Source organism: Takifugu rubripes, chromosome 17 (assembly GCF_901000725.2).
Source record: "Takifugu rubripes chromosome 17, fTakRub1.2, whole genome shotgun sequence".
NCBI classification, from domain to species: Eukaryota; Metazoa; Chordata; class Actinopteri; order Tetraodontiformes; family Tetraodontidae; genus Takifugu; species Takifugu rubripes.
In genome coordinates this window covers 11,093,984-11,120,830 of record NC_042301.1, presented here as the reverse complement: position 1 = coordinate 11,120,830, position 26,847 = coordinate 11,093,984, and the positions used below count along the sequence as shown (strand labels likewise).

Here is a 26,847-nt window from a genome sequence, read left to right as displayed (position 1 = left end):
GTGGCCATACATTAAATATGTAAAGTAATTTGGCTGAAAAGCACTGCTGCTGCAGCTGCTGCCTGCTAATTGGGAGCAGCGCCACCAGTACCACGGCGACAAGTCCACATTGTTTCCATATTTTTTAACTGATTAATGGTCATATTATGGAATTGCTTCACTTTTTTTTACAGATTCCGCGGAAGTCTGAGAAAGCAGACTTCAGTAAAGATACTGGTGGTACTGCAGAGCACGCTGGTACGTAAAAATGTCCTTACTAATTTAAATACAGTTAATTTAATGCTTCCACGGCTGCTAAAATGGGGTGTGAAATTAAAGCCGGAGCAGTTAATCTGGTATCTTTTTGGCCGGTGTCGGAAAAATCAATCCGTGATGGAGTCACGGGGAGCGAAAACAGCAGAGCGACACTTTATTTTTCCTTTAAAAGTACAAAACAGAGCACTGGGCCGCATGAATAATGCATGAATCAGTGTTTCTCTTCCTCATTACTCTGCCCGCGCTGCTGATTTCAAAGACATTCTTTGGTTAATTAACACATCCTCATCGCCAGGAAAACACAAAAACAATGGCAGCCTTTGTGTTTGATGTGAGGGACGGAAAGAAGGCTGCGCCCAACGTCCCCGAAAACCAGCAAGAACGGCCTGAACTGGGTTTTCCCACTGTCGGTTTCCACCGTTCTTGCCATTCCCAACTCCATCCTATAGAATTTTTGCTCTGAGCAACCGTACGTTCATGGTTGGATGAGAAATGGCTTTCATCTGAGCCAAAGCCAAAGCAAATTACCCTCTGATGGTATAGATCACACGAGAGAGAGAGAAGTTGCATTGGGAGCGTTGAGTCAAAGAGAATCAAAGGCATCATTAATGACTCAGTAGCGTTCCGTCTTGTTAGGATTCTAGTGTGAGGTGAGCCTGCAAATATCTGAAATTCAAAAACCGGTGCAGTGATCCGCTGGCTGCCTGACGGCGCCTCAGCCTCAGGTGGTCAAAGATCGTCCTTCAGACGTCCATTTGTATTCCAGATGTTGGAACGATGGAGGTGTTTTATTCTGACAAGCTCTCACAGATCTTTTTAAATATTTGATTTCTGTGTCAGGCTCGGAGGAGAGTCGGGCGCCGATGGAGGTTCTGGATTTGGTTTGTTGTCGATGATCTAATCATAGAGCGAGGAAATGACAGTTTCCTCACCAGGGTGATGGTTCCATCTAGAGACCTGCCGCCACGCCGGACTCAGGCCGATCCATCAGGCAGCCACGATGACAACGAACGAGGAGGTAAGCTGGACGATAGGCGGCCCTGACTGATGGTTCCCGTCAGCACCGCCGTCAGGACGACAGCCAACTTTTCTCTCTATCAAACTGCTCGCCGCTTTTATCCGTCCTTATCGTGCTCCACTTCCTGTCCTACTTCTGGTCGCCGCATCCATACATAGGAGGACTGAGCGCCGAGGAGAGCAACAGAGCAACAGTCGCCCTTTGGGCTGAAAGAGTGAGTCATTTCTGAGCCCGTTACATGAAAAGAGAACCAGGGTCAATATAATATAATCAGTTACATAAATGTCTAGTTCTGAAATCAACAAAGGCAGATTCCTTTGTGCTGATTATTAGCATTTATTACTGAAATGTTACACAATCATCACTAATCAGGAATAAGCTTATGGAGGACCCAGAAACGGACCCAAACAGCTGTTTGCGCGCTCTTCCAACCAAGTTTAGATAGAAAGCAGAGAAGTCGGAGTTCTCCCCAGACTCTGGCGCTTTGTAACTGATGGAAGGCTGAGTTTGATGAGAGCCTTTTTTCTGACGCGCTCGCTCTGAGCGAGATCAATGCTCCGCCAAACAAAATGACACCGCGGTGATTCGACGCCGATGCCGAGGGTGACAGGCGGGCTGTCACTCTGCCGATAAGATTTGACTCCTGCCCTGGCCTCCACTTGTCCAATGGCACCGCCCCCTTTTTGTTACCTTGCAGGTAGCATCTCTGACTGACTCATCATCTGCCCAGGGACGTGGACGGACGTGGAAATGAAAGGATTTGCTCTTTCATCGCATAAGCAGACCAACGTTTGGAAGGAGAGAAGATAAGAGAGCCGAGGCTGCTCGTCACATCACAGACGTGGCTCCCGCAGCCCTCGCTCCCGTTCTCCCTGTCTCCCAGCCTTCATCCAACAGTGCGTGGGTGCAGCTGGTTCCTATGGCAATGCCCGTCTCTCTCAGCTCGACCTATGTCCCTTCTCTTTCAGAGCACCGCTGCTTCATTAATTATGTACACATACGCACGCAGACGGGATATTTCTCGACATTTATTTGATCTGTGCGTTGGGTGATTTGTATTTATGGGGCATAACGAGATCCTTTTAGGCGTGATGATTCCAAAAGCCCCGGCCTGATTCTGCTGCACTTTAGCACCTTGCTGCCGCGATAAGGCTGATAAGAAAAAGACTCTGATGATAATTAAATCAGGTGTTCATCATCGGCACATCAGGCCAACCGATGATAATTAGCAATAATGTGATGCTCTCTTTATCCCTCCTGGGAGCTTCTCTGCACTTGCCCTGCAGCTACTGAGCGTTAGCCTCGTTTAGAGTCTTGCTCAAGGACGCTTCAGCAGACCCGAAGCTCACAGCCGTCCGTCTGGCGAGCAGGTAGGAAGAGAAGGCGTAAGACGAGCGGGGTAATCAGACGGTGACAGGCGGCAGATGGCCCCGGGTGACCCGTCCCGGAGCTAACTGCTCCTGCAAAGCCACCACACAGGGAAGCATTAGCGGACTGATCGAGTGTGATGTTAACAGGCTGACAAAACAGTTTACAGCCTGATATGCCAACAGGCTGAGGTGATGAATAAGAGTGATAACGTGGTGATGGAATGTAACCAAACACTCTTAAATCTGCTACTTACACTAAGACCAAAGTGCAAAATTAGAATATGTGCAGAGACGTGATGATAAAACACCGTCACTGCACAGCTTTTACACAACTGCGTGCACAGGCGAGGGAGAACAGGTGGCGAGCAGTCAGGAAGACCAGGACGGGACGTAGACGGACACAGCGAAGACACACGGGAAGAGAAAAGCAAAGAAATGACAGGAAAGCACAACGTGGAAAATCCAGAAGACCTTTGGTGTCGGAACCCTCGTTCTTTCCACCCAGCAAACGTCTCGCTGCGTAAATATTCTGTGATGTGCTAGTAAATTTTCCTTCTACAAATAGTTTAAGTGGGCACATCTTCAGAAGAAATGGATTTTCTTGTGAGATGAAATTGGGCTAATCTGCTCTAGCCTACGTGTGACATTTGTAATTGGCTTTCAGAGGGTTGAGAGTAGACGTTCATATCCAACATCTTTGTCTTGTTTTTTTGGGACACGGGAGATTTAGGACTTTTTTTCACTCTCTGCAACTTTGAAAAAAAAAAGGATTATCAGCCAGTGTTTTCATATCATGCTCTAATCTATTATTCAGCCGATCACATCAAGCGTATAACCAGATAACTCATGTAAACTTCTAAATTAGTTCTTAGATGTATTTGTGTACGTTAAAACTAATGATCAAAGGCGCAATAAGAAATGTTAAATGAGAATCTTACGAGAATAAGGGACTCTTATTGTTGACTCATGAGTGTGCGTGACAGTGTCATGTTGACACGCGTCCACATAAAAAGGATCCTTTCCATTTGTCGGCTGCATTAAAGTACAAATCAGTCCAACTGTTATTGTATATTTGCAGGATTAAAACATGACAGATTCCTCATCAAAACTCCCCGAACTAAAATCTTAGCCTACAGGAATCTTTAGCGAGTCAATAAGATGATAAAAATAATGGTTAATGCTGTCATCACTATTTTGTGAGAGAAGCATCCCCGTGGCTATGAGTTTGGTATATTATTTAACCATCCAGAATGTGTCCAACTGCGCATTTTAGCATCACAAAAATATGGTGTCGTGCACTCAGATCAAAGAGTCCACTGTCCCGCACAACTTGGCTAAAGTATAAGCGCTCTAGCCGGCTTCTGATTGGCCGCCTGCCCACTGATACACAGCTGCTGGCCGTGCACATCAAAGCTCTTTGAGGATGGGAGAGATGGCGCCAAATATTCTGACAGTAACCCGTTTCTAAATGTAGAAAACGTGGACTAACGGACAGAAGTCAACTGTTAGGCCATCACAGGGAGCTCCATTCACACACACACACACACACACACACACACACACACACACACACACACATTTAACATCCAGAGACCAAAACAATCACATGGAAGCAAACATGTCCAAACATGTCCTGTATCCCAGGAACTCATTACTGCGATTGGCTTCAGGACCTTTTGCAGATCACGACTCTTTAATGTTTCATTTGCATCCCGAGTATATCAAGTGCTTTAAACGCCCGCGTGCGCACCGAGGGCGTACGTGCTCCTGAGCAGATCCCTGAGCCAATAAGACGGAGGGAGAAAGGAGAGGAGGAGGAGGGGCGAGGCCGTGCATGGTCAGTGAAGAGAATTATTTTATCTTCTTAGCATCTTTTATCTTATTAGCATGTGTTATACTATATGTTTTGTTTTATGTTACAGTTAGTTTAGAAGTTAGGAATACTATATACTCTTTAGTAGGAATACACATAAGCAAGTCAGTTGACCCTTCCTTGACCTGAAGACTGGTCAGACAGTTGGAGCCAGCCAGACAGGAAAGGGTAGATCCCCATCGTAAAACATGACAACGTAGTTTACTGGTGTTGATAAGTTCCTTGGCAGGAATATGACTTCGGACCTGGACATCTGGAGAAGATAATGGACAAGAAGGACCACACCAACACCAAAGGAGGCTGGAAGAAGAAGATGGGGTCATCCAAGAAGAAGGACTGGATTGGACTGAATTAGCATCAATAATTTACATATGTCTTTCTATAAAAGACTGGGTCAAGGGATAGTTAGGTTGTCAGACTTCATGCCCTGACAATTGACTTTGTTGTTGCTAGGGTTATGAACTGGCCCAGAGCTCTGTAATATTTGTATCTTGAATTGATTCTGTTTGCTAAATACATTTGTTTGCTAAATACATCTGTTTGCTAAATACATTTTGAAATTGACATTTGTTTACTTGAAGTCTTCATTTAAAGAACACGCGGATTGGCAGTGACACACGAGAGGTACTGCAATCCAACATCAGAGAGGGCAGACGTGAACTAAATAGCTGAGCTGGCAGCAGTAAAGCAGGGAGGGATGGGTGAGTCACAGCACTGTGTGATGAGGTGGTGTGGAAGGACAGTCGGGCTGCTTTCTGTGCCTGGAAGCTGCAGACTGTGTCATCTTATCTGCTGTCTTATAAAAAGATGAGAAAGCTTCCTGTTCAGCCATGATCCGGTGGGATGAACTAACTGGACTCTGCTGCATGTTTTAAACTCAAATAAAAGCTCACGCCTGTGTGATCTATCCCCGCGGAGCCTCTGTGCCGAAGCTGAGGCGCACTTCCGTGCAGAAGGATGCTGCTTTAAATGCCAGAGCCCTTGTGCATTAAGTCAGCAGGGTTGAGTGAGGACACGTGGCTTTCAGCCGACCACGCGGTCTATGCTCCGGTTCATCCCAAAGGTGTGGAGGTCAGGGATTGTGCAGGCCGGCGGTGTTTCTCTCTGTGTGAGAGGGCAGTCTGTGAGGAAGGGTGGAAAGAATCGTTGAGAGGATCTGAAACCAAAACTGAGTCTGATTTGAAGTCAGGCTATGGAATAAAGGTGGAAATTTAAAGCAAAAACCATGCCGAGGCCGTGCAGCCTCTTAAGTATTGCTCTGACAAATCCCGTCCTCATCGAAGAGAAAGGACATAAAAACACACGACTCTTTTCTGTTTCTGCCTACCAGACCCGTCTGACCTCTGACCCCGAGTTGCACGGCTGAGCTCCTATATGTTCGTCACTTACAGCCTCTGAGTGGTCTGTCATTAGAGAACCTGCTGGAGAATATCTGCTAAGTGGAACTAGAGCTGTGGCAAAGACCTGAAGGTCAGTGACCTGTTTGCTTGGATGGGTTCTATATTCATGCTGACTCTTGAAGGTTTCCTTGAGCCGTTTCTGCTGAATGCGCTCAAGACATTTTCGCATAATGCTTCCTTAAATGCTTAAATGACTAGAAGTGTCAGTAGGCCAAATGTTTCAATGTAACGTCCTGATCTTGGCACGCATGCCGGAGGTTGCAGGGCACAGAACCAATGAGTTCCGGGTAACTTTCTTCTCCTTCGGTACTTTTTTCCCCACTGCAAATGCAGTTCTGTGGTATCTATGTTCCTCTCCAGCACTCAACCACAGAGACATGAGTGTGGAATGAAAGCACGGCGGCGGAGGCCTGCTAATGTGCACATAATGTGTTTTATGGCGTGTGCTACTTCAGAAACTGTTTTTCGCAGGTTGCAGAGGGAGACAGAGGCATAATGCCGCAGCCTCTGTTGTCTGCATAAAGACACGCAACAGATACGAGCTCCTGTGTAATATTTTGAGGTTACACGTCTCAATGTGTCCTTGACAGAGCCTGCCCCGAGTGACGCACAGAGGATCTCTGAGCACTTACATCTCCCGCTCTCTTCCTCGCTCTCTCATCCTATCACCCCACCCAGCAATTGGGCACTGATTCTAAGGGACATTCTCTAGGGTTTAATACAATTTGTAGGGGAAAGAGGCAGAGAGGGATGAATGATATATTGACTTCTTTATAAAAGCAGGGCTGTGGGGGTAATCTCATTTCAGGATGCTGTGATGAGATTTTGGCCTGTTTTCTGTCTAAGATGATGCGACTTTGGTCCCGACATCGTCTTTGCCGCTGCCATCCGCGCGTCTGCTGCGCCCCACGCCGAGCTTGTTTCATTTCGCCTGTAAAAAAAGAATCAACTGGAATTGCATCTCTCTGTGTCTGTGTGGCAGCCAGCGATAAAATGAGTATTATTTTTGGGCTCCCCTCGCCTAAATTTGATCGAGAGACAGCGGAAACTTTTCTCTGTTGTGCTTTCAGATGGGAAAATGGCTGATAAACAAGCCCATTTGTTCAGGTTCAAACTCGGAGCTGCAGCATGGGGAAAGTGTGAGGCAGGAATGACTTTCTTTGATAAAAAAAAAGGCCATCCTTTTCTTCACTTACAGGCCTTAAAGTCAAACCTGAGCTGTACGCAGCAGGGAGCCTGTTCTCACCCACAGCTTGTCACAAAATGATGCCTGGTGAGACCCTAATGTCAGAGGAAATGGGCCGGTGGCATCACATTACATTTGTGGAGTATTCTTACCTGCTGGGCCTGTAGATTCAGCAGAATTGTGGTCATTAATGATGGATTTCTGGCACCACAACCCTTCGAGTTAGCCTTAACTCATCCTCCTGCGCAGACTGCATGCATTATGAATGTTAGGAAAGAAATTGATGTGTATTGAACAGTGCCTAGATGGGAGAGAAACGCTGAAAGTGTTTGAATCAGCAGCCCAACAGCGATTCCTCATGTGGCTCACTTGTTGAATGCTGGCTAATTCATGCAAATGTTAACATCGGGGTATTCTAAGGGGACCACATTTTACTGATTTGACTTGAATTTTAGCTCTAGCAAAACAGGTGCAGGTGAGGAAGGAGCTCTCATAACTAGCAGCCGATGTGGATTTATGGGAGCCAACACGAGCCCTCTGTTGACAACTACGCCGCTTTTCTCTGCTAATACCTTTCTGGGCGCCGCTCGCTGCTCGCAGAATGTAATTTAGAAAGACTCGCTGAAACTCTTGGTAGCAAACCAGGGCGGTTAAGTTTCTCTGATGCTCGCTGGAGCAGTTCGGAGCAGCTGACAGCGCCGCTTGTTTGTCGTTACCCAAGATTCTCGGGGTTGTCATGGTAATGCATGTCTATGGCAGAGCTTAAGGGGATACCAAAATAATGATGAGAACACACTAACACTGAGCTGTTGTGTCTTTTCATAATGTCCTTACTGTCTGGGGACATTATATAACCCGTAGAGTGTTTTTGGGCTCAACCGACATGATATAATTGTTGTGGCAGCGCAACATTAGCTGCAAATTTAACCATGTGGAGCCAAAATATTTGATTCTCCCTTTTTTTCATTTCCAGTCTATATTCGAGCAGCCAAATTGTTGCACATCACAGAGGAAGCAGAAAGGGTACTTCAATAGGATGCAAAGGGCACATGTCAAAACGTCTGCGTTGACGGGGTTGCATGTAATGTCAGCAGAATGGGAGGTGGGGGGGGCAAAGCACCGTCTGTACTCCATTAGCTCTGCAGCCGCGTCAGATGCGGAGCAGAAACAGGTGTAGCAGTTCATTATCGAGAGGCAGATACTACAATTTGAAAGTTGCTAAATTGATTGTCTTGCTGTTTATTGGATTTTATTTTGATGTAAATGCCGGTGGTTGTAATTTGTATCCATTCTGCAGACGGCCAGCTGACAAATGAGGTCTTTTTACTGAGTGGAAGACATCAGGGACGTCGGATATTAGACTCAAACACGATTCCCCTCACTCTGAAGCTCATAAATTATGTGTAACGCAAAGTAAAGATGTTTTAGCTTCCTGGACCACCTTATGTATAAAATGAGACCTTCATAAATAGTGTATAAATATTAAGCTGATATGGAATAACATTCTGGTCGTCAGTTGCAGAGTAGGAATCCAAATGAGAGCAGGGAAAAGTGGATGTTTACGTGCAGAAAGGCAATGAAATCCGACTTGCCGACAACATGAATGTGTTAACATCATTCTTCACTGCATCCTTATCCAAAATTAACTAAACTGGTGTCATTGGTAAACTTGGAAACCAGCAACTAAAAGCACAGATTCCCATATTTGACCTGAAAATAAAAGCAAGTTTTTTTTGTTTACTTCCTGACTAGTTTGGTTTATGTTGCGCATTTGACTAAATTTCTAAGTTAGCAGACTGAAGGTTGCTAACTCAGAACAATTACTGCCACCGTCCCCCTATGCAGAAACACTTAACTACGTGGGTGACGGTAAAGTGAGAGACAAATGGAACGACTGGCGACTGGCGGCGGCGAACAAAACGAGAAGGCGTCACGCCTCCAGCATTTACCGCTCTGCAGCAATAGTACACATGTGACCTTTGACCTCGCTCACTCACTTACGCATGGATTCGCACGCTCAAACGAGGCGTCGGCATCAGTCTGCCAAGCGCTGGTATTTTTCCCAGGTTAATCCAGAGTTGACGGGAAGTTTGTGTGTTTTAGCTCCCGCTGCCGCTGCCAACTGGCTGATTTCACAGAGCTCCAGAATGAGCCGAGCGCCACATCAAACAAGGCGCGTTGCAACACCTGCAACAGAACGGCTTCTTTCTGAGGTCCGTGTGGAGCAACGGGTGCACACAAGAGCTGTAAGTTTCCTTGCAGACATTTTTGAGCCACGAAGAATTGTCCCGATAAAGGTTTTAGTTGGAAGCCTTTGCAGTAGCTTCATTAGCTTTGAGTTAACACGAGGGTTATGATTTTAAGATAGAATCTGTCATTTGCGCTGTAACTTTGAACTATGAGTCACAGCCGAAGAATGAACGCAATTATTGCTGCGGCAGCTTTTTGCCCAGCTCTGCTTTGAAATAACAGGAAACACTCGAACAGTTTTAACTTTTCTTTTCCAGCACACAAAGCTTTGGGGGTGATATTACAGAAAAGATGACAAGCCGTGCTTCTGGATTGATATTATGGGTTGTTAGCAGCATCCCGACTGTTAAATCTGGGATGAGGCTGGCCACACCGCTGCGCCACCAAACAAAACCCTCTCTTTTTTTGCTGTGATGTGGTCGGAGAAACAGCACGTTTGATCATCCCTCAACTTTTGTTGGTCAGCTTGAACAGCACCGTCCGACCACCTCTGAATGAGGGCTACAGCCCAAATAGTCAGCTTCCGACAACTCTCTCCTCCTGACCTTTGAGGTTTCTGCTGCTCTCACACTTCCTCCATCTTTTTTATGTGCTTAATGTATTTGGAGGAATTTTCTTCCAATCTTCTCAGAAAGCTTTTTGAGAGCTTCCTGTTTTGAGCCCTGAAAGCCCAGTAAGACTCTGAATAGGATGCTGAGTTCCGGAAACAAACCTGTTGTGACTAAACACACTGAAACTAAAAAGAATTGCATTGTTGTCTTTGTAGGTGCCTACTTCACCTTAAGTGCACACCATTCCTTCAAAATGATCCACCTACTCGCCAACACAATCCTATGATATTTAAAGCCCTTTCATAATAAAAGTGGTTGACATATTTTAATGTGTAGGGGAACACCTATTTGTGACCTTTACACCCTTCAAGTAATGAGTTTAAGCGTTACAGACACAGCCAGAAGAAGCTCAAGAGATTGTTTGTCCTCTGTTAGCCTTTCTTGCATCAGTGAATAGTGAGCGTTTTCCTCACAACAACCGGAACATTCGGAGTGCTAATGACGGGAGCAAAAGTCCAGCTTCTGTAGCCTGCACAATGCTCGCGTGACCGGACGTGACCTTTAACCCCACAGTACGTCTGACCGACAAAAAGGGAGACGCTTCTTCCGCCAACGCATCTTCCTCACTCAAGCAACAGGAAGTGGAGCCCAAACCCAGGAGAGATCTGTCACTAGAGATGTGAAAAGGCGGAGAGAAAGACGCCTGAAGGAAAAGCAAAGAAATCAAAAACAGTCTCATGCTGCTGCTGTCTGACGGTTTGAGTGACAAATCTTTGTCTGGAAATGGCTGGAGAGTGGATGTGCCGCTGCTCAGGAGGCACAGACGTTTCTCCATTTAGCTCTGAAGAGCTCCACAGAACTGATCATCTGAGGAGGGGGGGAAGGGGGGGTCATTCAAGTCTGTGGCAGGCCAGAGCAAATCCACCACAGAGGGCAGGGGTAATGAAACAGAACAGAGATGACGGACGGCCGAGCGGAAAACACATCCTCAGAACGCTTTCCACTCCTTCGCCACCCATTTGTTATTTTTTCCTTCTTCTGCCGTCCCGTCTCGCCCTGTGGCGTCTCCATCCCTCTCTTTATCTATCCCTCTGTCACCCCTCTCTGCCGTGCGCTCCCTCTCTCAGCAAACGGACCGTCTCTCCTTGATTTCCAGAGAGAGAGGCGGCTACAGCAGCAGCCGGAATACAAACTAGCTGACTCAATGTACACACGCACACACACAAGATGGGTGTGTGCATTGAGGCTGCATGGCAAGATGATGAGAGATGAGAAGAAGAGCTGGAGACGGAGATGGAGTCTGGGGAAAAGGAGTGTGGAAAAGTCGAAGAGGGAAGCATGAGACCGGTGCTGGAGAGTTTAGGTCGGGATTAGCTCCGGTTCTGAGAGGCTGGCATCCGCACGACATGCGTCAGCATACATTAAGCAGCTCATTCATCATTCACGCTCTGACTATGAGGTATGAGGTCGCTGTTTAGCTGTCTCTGTGTTTCCAGACGTAAAGCCGGGGTTAATAAAACCAGCTTGCCAGGACCTAAAGTGGTCGTTAGAGTTTGCAGAGCAAATAAGATCCATCAAAATTTCATGAGGCAACACAACTGGAGCGCCACTTCCAGGAGGTGTATCTGTGTTTGGGGATAGGTGGAGGTGAGCAGCGCCGGACTGGGCCGCCTCCTGATCTCAGGAAGTGCGGCGGGGAAATTTGGGAGTCTGTGTTGCCATGGCAACAAGGACCATCAATGACCCAGACCCTAAACCTCAGCTCAGTCAGCGTGAGTCGCTGTAGCGAAGTACCTACAGCAATTCTGAAGCCAGAAAGATGCAGAACTGGAGCAAAAAGAAGATGCATTGAGGCTGAGGTGGGAGAAGGCTCCTAGACTCCCACTGTCACAGTGTCCTTGAGCAACGTACCTGAAGAGCAGGTGGCAACTAATAAGGATGTCCCCGCTGCGGTTGCACCGATGTAGGTGATGTGTGAGCCATCAGTGACCCCAGGAAATGTGTTTTTTCCAGAGTTTTCCAGAGGATCTGAAGTGCATATATGACATTACAGCTAATTCATTATAAAAGCTGCATTAAAAATACAGTTAGAGCCACCAACCAACTAAAGAAAGATCAAGCTTTGACTGTAAATGAATCTGTTGTTGAGATATTTCTAGATGTTCAAAGACAATGTCCAAAGCTCCCCTTAAATGAGACATTTGTGCCCATATCCAGATCATTTTCCTCCCATCCATCCAAATTTCTGCAGCAGTTTTAGCAATCACTTCAACAATTGAACCCTCTGACGTAAAAACACAACCTCCTTCAATCTGGCAATTACACTGATTACAAGATTACTTCTAATAGAGCATCAAATTTAATGAAAGCTGATCATTGCTACATTGTGTGTGTGTGTGTGTGTGTGTGCTCGCACGCGCGCGTGTCTCTGTATATGTGTGTTTGTGTCAGACAGCCTTGTGTTTCGTGTATAAATGAACGTTACAGCACTCAAGTAAATTAATTAAAAACATGGTGCTAATGATTCCCTTCTGAAGGAAAATTACAGGCTAATCTTAGCGCGTGAAGTGCATCATGAAAGTGCCCCTGACACTGTACAGACCCACACACAACAGACGTATTCACCCTTCACTCACACTTTTGTGTAAAAATCTTCATTGTTTCCTGCGTCGGCCTGCTGATAGTTGACACTAATCAGCTGACTAAACATTGAACTTCTGCCAGATTCTGTATGTTACGCTAACAGCATGCTGTCATTAGAAGTAAGACAGTAAATCACCTCTCACCACTTCATTGTGTGTGTGTGTGTGTGTGTGTGTGTGTGTGTGTGTGTGTGTGCGTGCTGCAGTGTGCAAGAATAACTTCCTAATTACAGTTCCCCAGTGTTAATGCAGTCTTCCTGAAATGCTAACTAGCCTCCCACTGGGAATATGCTACATTATTAATCCGTGCGTGCCTGAGCGTGTGAATCGCGCATTCGCAGCACACGACGGGCGCGCGAGCGCTCTCACGCGCTCCTCTGTTTGCGCGTCTCCGCGCGGCGCTTGTGGCCGTGTGCTGAAATGTCACACGAGTAGCAGCATCTGAGAGGTTCGCTGGGTACTTATTTGTATTCCGGCTGGATGCAACCATCCAGATCCACACTGGGTCAGGAGAACCTGTTGAAATATGAAATGTGAGACCTGATTGCGTAATCAAGCCAAGGATTTCATCAGTTACAGGTTGAATGTTGCGCCTCCTGCAGTGGCGACAAAAAAGGGAGTACAAATACAGCAACCTAAATGCAGCCCAGGAGTGCGTCTTTCGTATTCCTGGAGAACCGGCCCCAAATGATGGGAGCCCCTCCCCCAACCCCCCCACCACCACCCCACCCCCCACCCTCCCACCCTCTCCCCCCCGGGCCTGCAGTTAGTGATGCGGAGAGACGAGCTTCAGGTGAGGGTTGGGAGCAAACGCCGGGTACTCGGACAAGACAGCAGACATTAAACACATCACTTCTCATTCAATTTCATCTGTACTCGCAGACAATCTGGCAGTTGCTTCCTACTGAAGTTGTCACTTTTCATTACGGCCTCTTTTTTTTAAATGTTGCCAGCTGCCTTTTTTTTGGTCCTGCCACTTCTGACGTTTTCCACTGCAGCAGCACAAAGAAGAAACGAAAGGAGAAGGAGAAAAGTCATCGCCCTGCTGATGAGGAGCTGTCCTGTCATTTGAATGAAGTTTTCAGGGGTCGGGAATCAAGCGGGGCGGTTCGTTAACCCGGTTTATGTCTGCTCCGGCTCGGAGACGCATGCTGCAGAGCAACTGCAGTCCTGTTGGGGGATGAAAGCAACGAGCAACCAGGAAGATTATCAATGAGAAAACTAAAGATTTTCTCAGGCCTGCCGCATGCCAGCCAAATATATCTTTCACCCAGTATCATAAAAGCAGCCGTTTACTCTGCTCTCTGGCTGGACTTCCTCAGAAATCCATTGGTGGGGCGAGGACTGGGACCCCAGCTCAGTTGCTTTCTTTCCATCACTCTTCCTCTTCTCTTCATCCCTTTCTTTCCCTCCCTCCCACTGTGGCTCTCAGCCAACAATTGGAGTCAGTGGAAAAACTCTGTTAGTAGTCCATGCCCTATGGGACGAAGTGGCAACAACATCCATTACACCAGATAGTGGGGTAGCAGGCAGCAGTTGGAATCCAACCGGCTGAGCAACTTTGGATCCCGGCCGTAGCACTTGTGCGCACCAAGATTAAACCATAATTCATGCAAGCATTGATTCAGGGGGGCGATAAAACAAGAGCGGCTTTAATCCTACAGCGCTGTGCATACGTGCAGGAATTGAACAACTCCCATCTAAATTGATTTGCCCTCCTATGTGGTACAGATGTAAATGTGGATCCATGAAAACCGGCTTGCTTTGAGGGTGAGAACTGTTAGTGTCCCATGTGGAGGGTATTTAAAAACAACCTCGCATGTTTTTCTTTCGGCTGGCATCAGATCTGGTGACTGTGAAGGTCGTGTCGTATGACTCATGTCAGTTTTGTGTTCGTGCTTGTCATCTGGATCCAAGTACGGTTGCACATTTAGAGAAATTCTGATGTCTACAGAAGAATGTGTGTCAAATCCCTGCACAAAAAGCTCCCAACCAGCTTTACGGATCATCTGCGCGGGTCAACGCTTTGCATGCATGCATGCTCGGGTGTGTTGTGGATCTGCATGTCGAGCAGGGTCAACTAGAGCCCTGAAAAGCCCTTGCCCTCAGATTGGGTCATGGATATTGTGGCAATGTAGGCTCACAAAAAGAGGCTACTAAAGTGTTTTCTTTTTTTCCTCTTATCACAAGCCTCTCTGATCTGAAATAAGAATCTTGCTGACAAATAGGTAGATAGAGATGCAGTTTTAAAGACACAGAGAGACAACGAGTTGAGCCAGCCGGATGTTTGACTGGCTGCGGACAAGCACGGAAGCTGTCCAGGGTCCTGAACACTGGCCGTGCCTGCAGCTCAGTCCCGGGACAAAACACCCACACCAGCGCCATGCAGAGTGACCTACCCAAATCTGCCAAAAACTGACACCCGTCGAACGTGTCTTTCATTGCTAAACTTCCAAGGTCTCCGACTACAAACATGTCCCGGCACGGCACACCTTCACACCAGCCCATAATACGGATCTGCGCATTAACAAAAATCAGCATGAGAAGCGAGAAGGGGAGCACACGGCTGCCTGGGAATGTCCAGTGAGAGAGAGGGAGGATGGAGAGAGAGGGATGGGATTCAGTGTCAGAGATGAAAGAGCTGCTGGCGGATTTCAAAGTTGCCTACGCAACAACCGAGCCGCGTCTGCGCGTCGATGTGCGGATGTTTTCACTCTACCTGATCTGGATGTCAACGCGGGGCTGTCGCCTCTGGTCCGCGGCTCTTTTCGGCACAATCGCCCCCCCCCTCGTTGCCTCAGCTGGCTCAGGTGGTGCGGGTTTGAATTGTTTAAGGTGTTGAAGTCACTGGTTTCGCTGGTTGTCCGTCTTCCTCGCGTCGCCTCTGCGGACCTTTGCGCGCAGCAGCGGTCAGGAAAGATGCAGCCGCCGGTTCACCCGCGTCAAAGGAATGTTCAGAGATGCGAACCAGCCCGAAAGGTGCTGCGCTGCCTCCCTGCCGCTGTCCTCCGTCCCTCTCCTCTCAGTTTGTGGCTCTCACACTGCGTCAGCCTCCACTCCCCCTCCTCCCTCCCTATCTCTCTCTCACACACACCCCCACCTCTCTCTCTGAGTCTCTCTCTCAGTCAAACAGACGGTGATTAATTCGTTAAAATTCAGTTTTTCTCCTGCTCGTTTTCTCTCTTTTCCACACGAGCCTCAGTCACTCTCAGTCCTCTCTCCCCCGAACTCATGCGATCGCCCCTGACAGCTTCTTCCGGCGGAGGAGAGCCGGTTTCACGGCACTTGACGCGCCGCCGACAGTCATTTAGATTAGGCGCTTTCCCGTTTTGGAGAGTGAGATGGCGCGATAAGTGCCGCGCAATCAGACCCAAACTGGCGAAGTTCTTGACGAAATTGTGTGAAATTCAGCGGTTATCCAGGAGAATGGAACAGTCACGCCGCGCAACATTTGGAACGATGACGGAAAACTGTTTCTCTGCACGCCAGCTCCACTCCTGGAGGCAGAACTGCTGCCGGGACCAACAGTCCGATGTTATTTCAGGCTGGCTCTTTGCCTAAATGCACTATGGGGCTAACTGATGTCCTGCCAGCAAGCATGGTCAGATTAAGTCCCTCTTTAATATACAGGCAGACATGTGCTAACACAGATTAAACAACTTTGAAGAGAAATCTGTACAAAAAAGGGCATAACAGGCCTCTTTCACACATTAAGCCACAGTTGCGTGCCATGATATCACGCAATATGCCACATTAGTGAAGTCCCATGAAGCATTTAGTCAGCTGTTACGCAGCTGAAGGTGTGGGCTGAAGAGAATTGTCACCTTTGACCCGCATGATTCCAGGCAAACTAATTAGGAATTAGGTGGACGTGAAGCAGATTAGACCAGTGAGAGAACAGGAAGCACATCAGTGTCAGAAATCCTCCACAAGTGACTTTAAGCACTATGATTTGCATCAGATACTGACATTTAACCTGACCTATGACCTTTAAATCGCTCCCCAGGGGATGGCTTTACAACGTGCCATGTCGGCAGATTATACACGTAAGGACTCATATTTTCACATATCACTGTCAAGCCTGACTGGATTAATCAATTAATTTGTTTGAGTCAAATAATCTTAATATGGATCTACAGAAAAGAAAATGTGTTCTTACGTGTGTTACAAATAATATATTGACTGTTGTTCCTATTGACTTTTACATCATTTTTAAAAAAAATCAATTGAGTTTCATCAAATAATTGCGGCATCCTTCAAGATGTTGCCATTGTGGTTAATTTTGTGGTTAATGAACGCAGCCTGGCCCTCACACGAAGCAGGAAGCAGTGTCTGCATCGGAAAAGCCTGTTTATAACAGACAGCTGCATCAGAGGAGCGCCTCAACCCTGAATTGACATGTTTTCATCTCACGATGCGCCGCGGTTTATTAAATACAATGTTGCCGCTGCCGTTCCCAAACAAACTGCAACAAAGAGAAGACCTCCAGCTTGATTGCATTCCAGGGAAGGCAGCAACCGGGACAGTGCGTTTTTATGGAATTCACAACTGCTGAGATGCTTCAGAAAAAACTACTTTATCACAAAGGTTTGCATTCATCTGCATCCGTACGAGATGTTTTTGGGGACAGATTCATTTGTAAATAATGCGGCCGCTAATGTAACACGGGGGAGCAGCCCTGAGACGATATAAGAGGAGCTCCAGGCGACAAGCGGCACACCTCCGTCTCCTGTCATCGGTGGAGGCAGGAGGAGGCAGTCTGACCTGTTTATTAAAACATGAGGGTTGTTTTTGGTGCACCTGTGAGAACAACCACCAGAGTTTGGGGACTTGTATGAGTTGTAAAGTGTGTTGAGGGTCTAGAGGAGAACGTGGGAACGCTGACAGGCTCAGGAGCATCCCAGGATGAAGCATCTTAGTCTGTTTTCACTCATTGTTTAACTAAGAATCATTCAGCCAGAATCAGAACTTGTATTAATTATGGTGTTAGAAGTAAAGATCGCTCTGCGACCAGCAAGCAGAGCCACCGTGTCTGGAGATTAAGCAGCAGGCGTCCTGTTTAAAGAGGGAAGTCTTCAGTCTGTGCTGGTGGAGTCTCCATAGATGGAAGCAGTTTTCAAATCCTGGCACTTTTAAGTCCCACTCACATGGATCTGGAGATTGTCGGCGTGTTTTGCTGAACTGAGAGAAGGGATGAGGCGGGCAAGAAGTAAGGCAATTAACTGGACCAGCAGGAAGCTGTGAGTGATACGCTAGATAACTGACCAACCAAGCAGCCAGCAGGGGGCACTCTGTAAAGACGTTTTCAGCAACATATTGACACAGGTATTTGCAAGTCGTACCAAACTGAGGCCAAAAAGATTAATAGAAAAGAAAGGTCAAGCTGTATGCCCTAGCTGCTGCATATACAGTTACCATGACACCCACAACCCACGTAAACTCTCTGTGCACTCAGACAACCCAGTCAAGCAGCTGTGGGATGCTGAAGCCGAGGATCGGCCTTCAGAGGCCTGACAGCTCTGAAGTGCTTTAGTCTGAATGAGACACGAAGACACATGTGTCCAGTGTCACAGCCTCTGGACGGAAGGTCTGTGGTCTCCATGACGTCCATTTGAGTGATGGACTACCTGATGGTTCAAACAGGCCAGCGTGTCAGATCTTGGATGAGAAGGTAAAATGTTCCACTTTCAACTTTTTTTGTGGCTACAGAGAAAATATCCTGATGTGATGTCACATCGCATAAGCGTATTATTTCACCTTTGGCAAAATTTCCAAAGAAACGAGACTCCGTGCTGAGCGTGTTTGGCCTTGGAGAGCCTCGAATCTCCGTGCATCCAGCTGCCAGATGGATGCAGAATTCAGAGATTGATGCTGGAGCTTTGTGACTCTGACATAATCATTGTGGTGGTGCATGCTCTCAATTACACGCGATCTCAATGACCTTAATGTGTGCGAGTCCTGGAGGGGCTAAAGGCTGTGATCTGATTCATTATGAATGCTAACAAGCTAGCAAAGTCATCTAAGTGAAAAAGCAGTTGTTTTCTCATTTTTGGTCTAGAAATCAGAAAATCCATGTCAATGACACTGCTGAATGTTGTTGAGAGACCCTCCGAAGTCAGCAATTTTAGGATGTTTTGAGTGGTTTGTGGAGAGAATATTGCAATTGATCACTCAGTTGATTGATTGAGTGACACGACTGATGCTGGTGAATACAGGGAGGCAAACATTTAGAAAACTCTCAGTAATCGATACAAAAAATAGCAAATCTTTGTCTTCAATGTGTTGGCAAGTCATTAAAGAATTTTAGTGTTGTTATCTTGGTTATGAGGTCATTTTTCATTTGTGATCTGAAATAAAAATGACCAATTACAGCTCGTCACTATTATTAAACCAACCCTTAAGATATGTCAGTCCATTGGGAAGATTTATGTTAGCTGACCATGCTAACACGAGGCGTCCACGCAAAACTCTATTTTGCTTTTAAGAAATTTGAGTTGTTTCACTTTGTCAGAGCTCTAGATGTTTCTGACACCATCTTAGAACCAGTTCAAAGGCCCACACTCCCCAGTTTACTGCACAACAATTCGCGTAAAATGCTAAAAATAGTAACCCCGTTAGCCGCAAATACTGTAATTTAATGCAAATGAAATTCTGAGGCATGTGTGGAAGATTGAAATTGCAGTGTTGAGAAAATTGCCTAATCAGGCAAATAAGATCCAGATTAGTGTGTGCGTGCGCGTGTGTGTGTGTGTGCGCGTGTGTTAATCTGTGTCATGTGTGTGGGGCCTCTGGAGGACCGAAGTCTTCTTTGATATGGAGGGAAAAGGCCAGCGGTGCCAGCGAACGAGTTGCCAAGGCCTGAGTAAACATGAAAGCAGCAGCCGTAGTTACGCTTAACCCTCAACCCTTCAGGAGATGTTTGGTGATGTAACGTCACTCTGCCTCAGCGAGGGTGATAAAACACCAGCACCTCGCCCTACTTAAAGCGCAGGGATGAAAACACACACTTGACGGAGGGGAAATAAAGGAACGTGAGAAAAGAGGAGTGAGACTGGAAAAATCACAGGAGCAGCTCCACTGGGTCAGCTCGGTCATCCCACCACTCCCCTCGAAACACTGATACACACACACACGCAGGCGCGTGCACGCACGCACTTATCGCCACGTGTTAAGACTAATGATATCCCATGGGTGCATAAAAGTGTAAAGGAGGGACTGAAGATGGAGAGAACATGTGGGAGAGTAAGACTCTTTGTGAAGAGCGCGCTCTCATCTCGGTTGGCAGGGACGCCATTTGTGAGTCTCTAAGATGTTTAAATAGAGAAGCAACACACACACACACACAAACACATACGTACACACTCAGAAGCACTTACACAAGTACACACATAGACGAGTGTGCACTAACTAGAAGACAGAGACCGGGGGAATGGAGAAGAAAAGAGGATTTAAGCGACACTGGCAGGCTCTCGCACTGTTTTTAGGTCAATGACAAGAAGCCTATTCAAGAGAAACGTGCACAGATGCATGAGCGCGCAAACCTGCAGGAATATACTGTATGTAGCGTTTACTGTCACGAGAGAGGACTCTTTCTCCAGCTCTTCTCTGGTGTCTTCACACCTCCGCATCTCCTACGCCACATGTTTGCTCTGCACCCTTACAGTCCAACTCCATTTCCTGTCCGTGACGGACACCAGCCGACCCGGCGTGTTGGCTGGAGTTCAAAGGGACAGCGCACGCTTGTGTGTGTGAATGTGTGTGTGCGCGTGCGTGCGAGCAGGAGTGGACATACAAATCAAAGGAAGCATCAACTCATACGTATGCAGACAACACGCCTGTTAATGTTGGTTTGCATATTTTGCATTTGTCTCCTTGCTGATGGATCCCATCATGAATGGATCCCGGACGCTTACATTCACACACACAGACACTCTTCAAATGTGGTCCAAGCGTGAGTCACAGAGGGAAAAGATGCAGATCTGTGGAGCCTTCCTGTGGTTTCATGAAGGCAGATTTATAGTCCAAATACCCAAAGTAAAGGCTGAGCACTGGACTGATGAACAACTTTAATCCTGTCCTAAATTAAAAGAAAAAGTTTAACGGGATTGCTCAGGATTTTCTAAAATAAAAAAATCCTGAAAATAAAATCTGAGCTGAATTAGTAAAAAAGGGTCGTCCACATAACAAGGCTATCAGAATGATATTTTCTTTCATTGAGCATGTATTTAAACTCTCATCTGTGTTGACCTCCTATATTCAAAATAATAAACCTCAGGTTAGATGATAAATACACAGATTTTCTGAAAAGATTGGAAAATTCAACTCTGCAATTGCATCTGTGGGATGTTAAATCACATTGAATTGAAATGAGGTGGAAAGGTGGCCCAATACACACAACTGCAACAGGTAACAAGATAGTGAGTCAGCTAATTAAATAATTAATCTGATTCCACAGGCTCAACTATTCATCAATGCTAATATAAGTTGCGATCATTCATGTCCTGTAGTTCGTTGGTCGTGTTTCTATTAATATCAAGACAAAAGACATGAATTAATTAAACTGTATTTTACTGAACCGGAAGTTGCAACAGCAGGAGTAGCATGAGGGGATAGTTAGACACAGGTGGGACACATGAGGAGGGTCATTAGGGCAGTTAGAGAGAGAGAGAGTGTTAGGCTCACGAGGACTGGCGGTCAAGTGTGGCGGAACCCCAAGGAAGGCAGACAGACACGGGAATTAAGAGTAACTCTGACAATTTTAATGAAACCAAAAAAAAAGGACAGGAGGGAAGAAACTAAATGAGGAGGGAGGCCGAGACAAACTATAGGGTGCGTGGGGGAATGTCTTGGATGCAGATGTTGGATGTAAATGAAGTGTGAATCGTGAGGGTGTGTGTGTGAGTGCGTGTATGAAATATCAGTGGAGGGGGTGTTGTACATGTGCGTGATGCGGCAGACGAACCAAGTCCGAGATCCGGGGGCGAGAGTCCGTGGGGGAGTCCAAGTGTCCAGAGGCCAGGGGAAATCCGTCCGAGGAAGGGGAAGAGGGGCTAGGAAGGTTGCAGAGGAGCAGGGGGAGACGCTGGAGAATGCTGGGAGTCGCAGGGAGACACAGAGAGGCGCTGGGGAGCCTGGAGAGATGCTGGGTCGACGGTACGTGTTGCCAAAACATCAGTAAGATCAAGCACTGGCCTGAGTGCAGAGGGGCCTTTTATGGGTGCAGAGTCGTTTGGGCGGATTGGGTGCAGCTGGAGGAGAGGGCACGGGTGGTGGTGGTTGAGCTGATTGCACAGGAGGAGGTGGGGCCAGAGTAGGAGTCACAACAGAGAGGATTTGTGAAGCTAACAGGACTGACCGGAGCTTTAGCTCCTCCCACTTCCACAGGTATCACTCGTTTTTCATTTTTCAGTGGAACAAACCTAAAAACTCTTCAACAGGAAGGATTTGTGTTTCTACACGTGACCAGAATCCAGCGGAATATTGGCTAGTCCCTCCAGTACAGCTACCAGTTCAGAGTAAACTGGTAGCATTTACTGCGTATAAATAGTGGAACAGGTGAATTACTGATCACTGTAGGGTGAAATTTGTTCATCGTATCAAATCACGTTGGAGGAGCAGGGAGCGGCCACCTGGGACCAAGGCTACAGTCTGGAAACTCACCTGGCTGACATGCAGACTGTAGGTGCAACCAGAGCCATGAAAGCCCACCAACGGGCCTGCAAACCCCCTCAAACCTGGTGCTTTTATTGCGAAGGTTACGGCGTAGCTGCCATTGTCTTCCTGAGCACTGACAGCAAATAACGAGCAGTTTGGCTGAAAACATCTGAGATCAATATGCAAGGAACGCACCATATGAAAAAGTAATGGCTTCCATAACTCACGTGCACCATAACACCTCCCTCAAGACCTTGTATCTGTTTCTGTAATTGTGTGTGGCCCCGCTTCGGTGTGGGACATCGATTCATCTGTTCGCAGACCATTTAAACAGCATCCATTCTGAAGTGAACCCGTTAAACGAGCTTCGATGATAACAAGTCCTGCGGAATTCGCCTGCTGTGGCGCTCCAGAGACAGGAAGGGCAAAGAGAACGGAGAAACAGCCGGTCCAAGAGTTCACCCTCTCTCCAAAGAAAAACAGAAAATGTCTTTTAACCGTGTTACGGGATTTCGTTTGAAATGGTGCCTGTCATTTTAGACTGAAGCGAGACCTTTTCTGCACAGCCTGTTTTCTGTGACCGTCCTGTGGAACAGCCTTTGTCCTCCTGTCTCGATCAGCCCTCGGGCTACAGTGGACAGCCTTATTTTGAGGCCACGGGTGCAGCCTGCATGGACGAGTCTTTGTTTATGTGCCTGCGTGGACATTTGTGTGCAGACTATGTGTCAAGGACAGCTGTTCCTTCTGTTCCTCAGTAGGGCCGCGGGCAAATTCCCATCCAGCCTGTCCAAATTCAGGGCCTGGTGGTAGATTGTCCCCCTTCTCTGCCCTTCCCAACAGCCATCAACACAGTCTGAAACCTCTGCTGCCAAAGTGTTCTGATGGGTCAATTGAAGCCTGGAATTTAGGAAGGTTCCAGTAGAACTTCAGAACAGCCCCAGTCTGCTGTTTGGTGCTTTGTGAAGGTGAGATTGTGGCCTTTCCTGTCACAGGTCATACGCCACAGTAGCACAGGAGCTAGATATGGTGCAGTTGGCCAAAAACACACACAAAGTCCCATCAAGCTTAGTTCCTGCTGCTCAGAACTGGCCAGAACCGGTGGGACCCAGGTTCCTTGATCAGAGGAATAAAACTATTTATGATATCCATGAGCAGATGATAATCTGAATAAATGCAAGGAGGCAGAGCTGGATTATCTCTACTCCCAGCACCTGAGCAGAGATATCAGATCTCTTTGTAATAGAATTCAGTTCTCAGAACTGATGAAATGATTGTTTGGATCAACTGGATTTGCATTGAAATCCTCGGTCAATATTAATTTTAATTTCTTCTTTTAGCTCAGCTTTACCTTTGATGTTGTGACTGTGACTGTTTCTTGTGTAATTAATCAGCTTAAAACAGAACTGAGGACCTGGAAGTTTCCTCTAGAAAGAGAGGCAGGTATTCTAAGTGGCCCAGGTCACGTCTTCAGTCTACAGCCCGCAGCTCCTCCAGCATCTTCTCTGCAACACAGCTGCTGAAAAAACTCATATTCTGTCCCAAAAAGAGAGTTTTTGTTCATCTGTACGCTGTATTATTCCTTTAATCAAGCCATCCATCAAATGGATGTCTTGTTTTGGAAAGAACCATTTTGGAATATATGCCTAGTCATCATAATCTATTCTGGACTGGAGTATGTTCATTAATTACATGGTAAGAAGCTTATTTTCTATTGTGTGGGGTGTGTTTATTCTGGATGTCCCGGGAGAGTGAAAATATTGTGTTTTTGTGCATTTTGAATTGGAATTCTCAGAACAATAATCGATACCTTTGTTCGGCATTGTCTTTGCGTCCAGGGTGATTAATTCACTATGAACGGGAATTCAAAAGGCTCGTCGATTCATGTCTGCCTATTGATCTGTGCTGTAACAACGTACATGTGTACGTGGCTCTGCACAAAAGGAACCACGGGAGGGAAAAGCTTGATCCCAGCATTTAGCTGGGAACCTGGGAATACTTGGTGTGTGTGTATGTGTGTGTTGGGTAGGTTGTTGGTGCCGCCTCTGATAGAAAACATGCCGGTTCATGTTAAATAACTTCTGAACCATAAATGATGCTGGCCTTTTTTTTAAATTCCCTTGAAGCTGAAATATGTGGCATTTGAGCATCGTCTGTGCTCTGAATGCTCTTCAATCCATTTTTATCCATATTTATTCCCTAACAGATCATTTGCTGCTGCTAGCTTTGGAGCTAGCTGACATATTTGTTTCCTCCGCTGATGGTATTTATTTATTTGACAGGAGGCACAGCTGGAGGTCGCAGAGACGGACGTGTGGAGGGTCTCTTCGGTGAAGTGGATGGACAAGATCGGGAATGAGAACATCGGAGGGGCAGTGTGTCCCGGAGTACCGAGGGAGAGACGCTGAGGATATAGGATGTGTAACCTAAACCAATTGATGTTGTGAGGACCAACCAAGTGTTCTGGTCAATATGTAGCAAGCACAAGAACCCCCCCCCCCCCCCCGCCCACACACACACACACACACACACACATTTCTACATCCTGTCATTTGTTTGATGACATAATAATATAGCATTGGTTGATTAACTGGCACTTGAAAGATTCCAATTCTTTAATTTTGAACACAAAGACTTCTGGGTAGTTTAAACCCGAGCATACATCGTTAAAGATCGACCGCAGATGCAATCAGATCAGAGCAACAAAAGCCTTTTTTCATTCCGACTTGGCGTTGATATTCAGCCCCCGTAAGTCCTCGGGGAGAATATTAGTCGCAGCAGATGTCCCATGATTGTGACATCCAAGATTCCTTCAGCTATCAGTGATCTTTGCCTTCCTGCCACACTCGAGGAAAAACCCACGTTCTCACAGTCGGAGCACAAAATGTTTCCTTTGGCAGCTGCAGCCTTTTTTCTTTTCTTTTTTTTTTTTCCCCAGGAAGATTTATGAAAATTATCCATTAACTGCAGAAATCGCTGATTTGCTGCAGCTTAAAACCATCCGTCTCAAAACAGAACCTTCTGGAAAGAAATAGAGTTTGGTTCCTTAGCAGCAACACGTCTTTCAGGAATGAATCCTGGTTGCACAGAGGGAACAAATCCACATTTTAATATCAGAAACAAATATTATGTTTGTGTTGAAGATTTATTTCGGCGCTTTTGTGACAACGTAGAAAGCAATAATTTTATCTCCCATGGAGAGTCATCTTCATACCCACATCTGTAACAGTAAATGCCTGATAGATCAATATTTTGTGATTATTTTGCTACATGATTGCTGAGACTGCTTAAGATTCGCCTGTTTATTTGACTATTTTCCACACGGTGGTGTGGGGATTTTTATTTCCAGTTTCTTTGCAGCTTTTCCCTGAAAGCAGCAGCGAGGCCCCAGTTTGTTGACAAATTGCACTGCCGATTTCAAAAGGTTTTTATTTTTCTTTGATTAATTATTACGTCTCCATTTCAAATATCATCGCTCACCTTGGTTCGTTGTGCACAGTAAGATTTCCTGCTTGGCTGTGGTCACCTGATTGGGATCTCAACCATCCGTGGAAAACAACGGGAGGAAATGAAATTGGTTTTAAAAGACTTGAACAGGTTGGTCCCACGGCAGAAGAAGACATGAACTTCACAACAAAACATCACAAACTAAACCTAGAAGGTTTTTCCCACATTATAAACATGTCAAGCTGTTATCACGGTCATATATCTTTCTGGGATTCACACACACACACACACGCACACACACACACACACACACACACACGCACACACACACACACACACACACAAAATGAACAATTTTGCTCTTATTCGATTTTTTTAACACCGACTGATGACACCGACCACATTTGCATATCTGTGTCTAAGGAAGTCCCCGCTGCTCCCTCGTTTTTCACTAACTGGAGGTTTTATTGGATTCACAGGCTGCTGCTGGGCCTCACGTGTGGAACTGAACACGCTCCAGTTCACTGACGGCCAGGACGGCTGCTCCGAGGGTGGGCAACAGCTACTGTGGCTTGTCTGTGGGCAAGAAAAAACCCCAAATAGCACGCGTGGAAGCACATTTTGACCATCTGAGCAAAAGCCTTGGAACATCTGATAGCTGCTTTAAAAAGATAAGCGATATTAAGACTTCTTTTCCAATTGACGGTGTCTATGTTGATGAATTTCCTGTTGTAATGAATTTCCTCATCTGATTCATGAAATGATTAACTGCAAAAGCTGCAAAATAACAGATAATATCAGCCGGAATATATTAATCTATAATCCCTTTGAAAAAGCAGGCAGGATTTAATTGTAATTCTGCAGCTCTTTGTTATTTAAATGTGATGGTGTTTGTAGTCTGTGTGGGGGAACATGTGGAAGAACAGAGGGAAAAAATAAGCACAAAGGTGCAGAAAATGGTGCAACTGGTAATGTTGTAAACGTCCAAGAGAGGATATATGGACTGGGCAACTGGGGAGGGGGGGTGGAAGGAGAGATGGCCTGGACGCAGAACCTCATCTGAGATGAGGAACAATTCGCTCTGGGACTTGTGAACCTACAGTGCAGCTCCACTTCCACTCTTACTAGCAAGGGAATTACAAACTGCAGTCTGGTGTATGGACGCGCGCGTGCATGTGAGTGTGTGTGTGTGTGTGTGTGTGTG

General features: G+C 46.4%; 1 long non-coding RNA gene across 1 annotated transcript in view; it reads right to left on the bottom strand.

The window, feature by feature from the left end:
- LOC115253229 (uncharacterized) overlaps positions 1–15,589 on the bottom strand; it is a 55,056-nt gene extending 39,467 nt beyond the window's left edge. Inside the window, exon 1 of the long non-coding RNA XR_003891511.1 lies at positions 15,265–15,589. This is a non-coding gene — a long non-coding RNA (uncharacterized lncRNA). The remainder of the gene's footprint in view (positions 1–15,264) is intronic.
- Between the last annotated feature and the right edge of the window lie 11,258 nt (positions 15,590–26,847).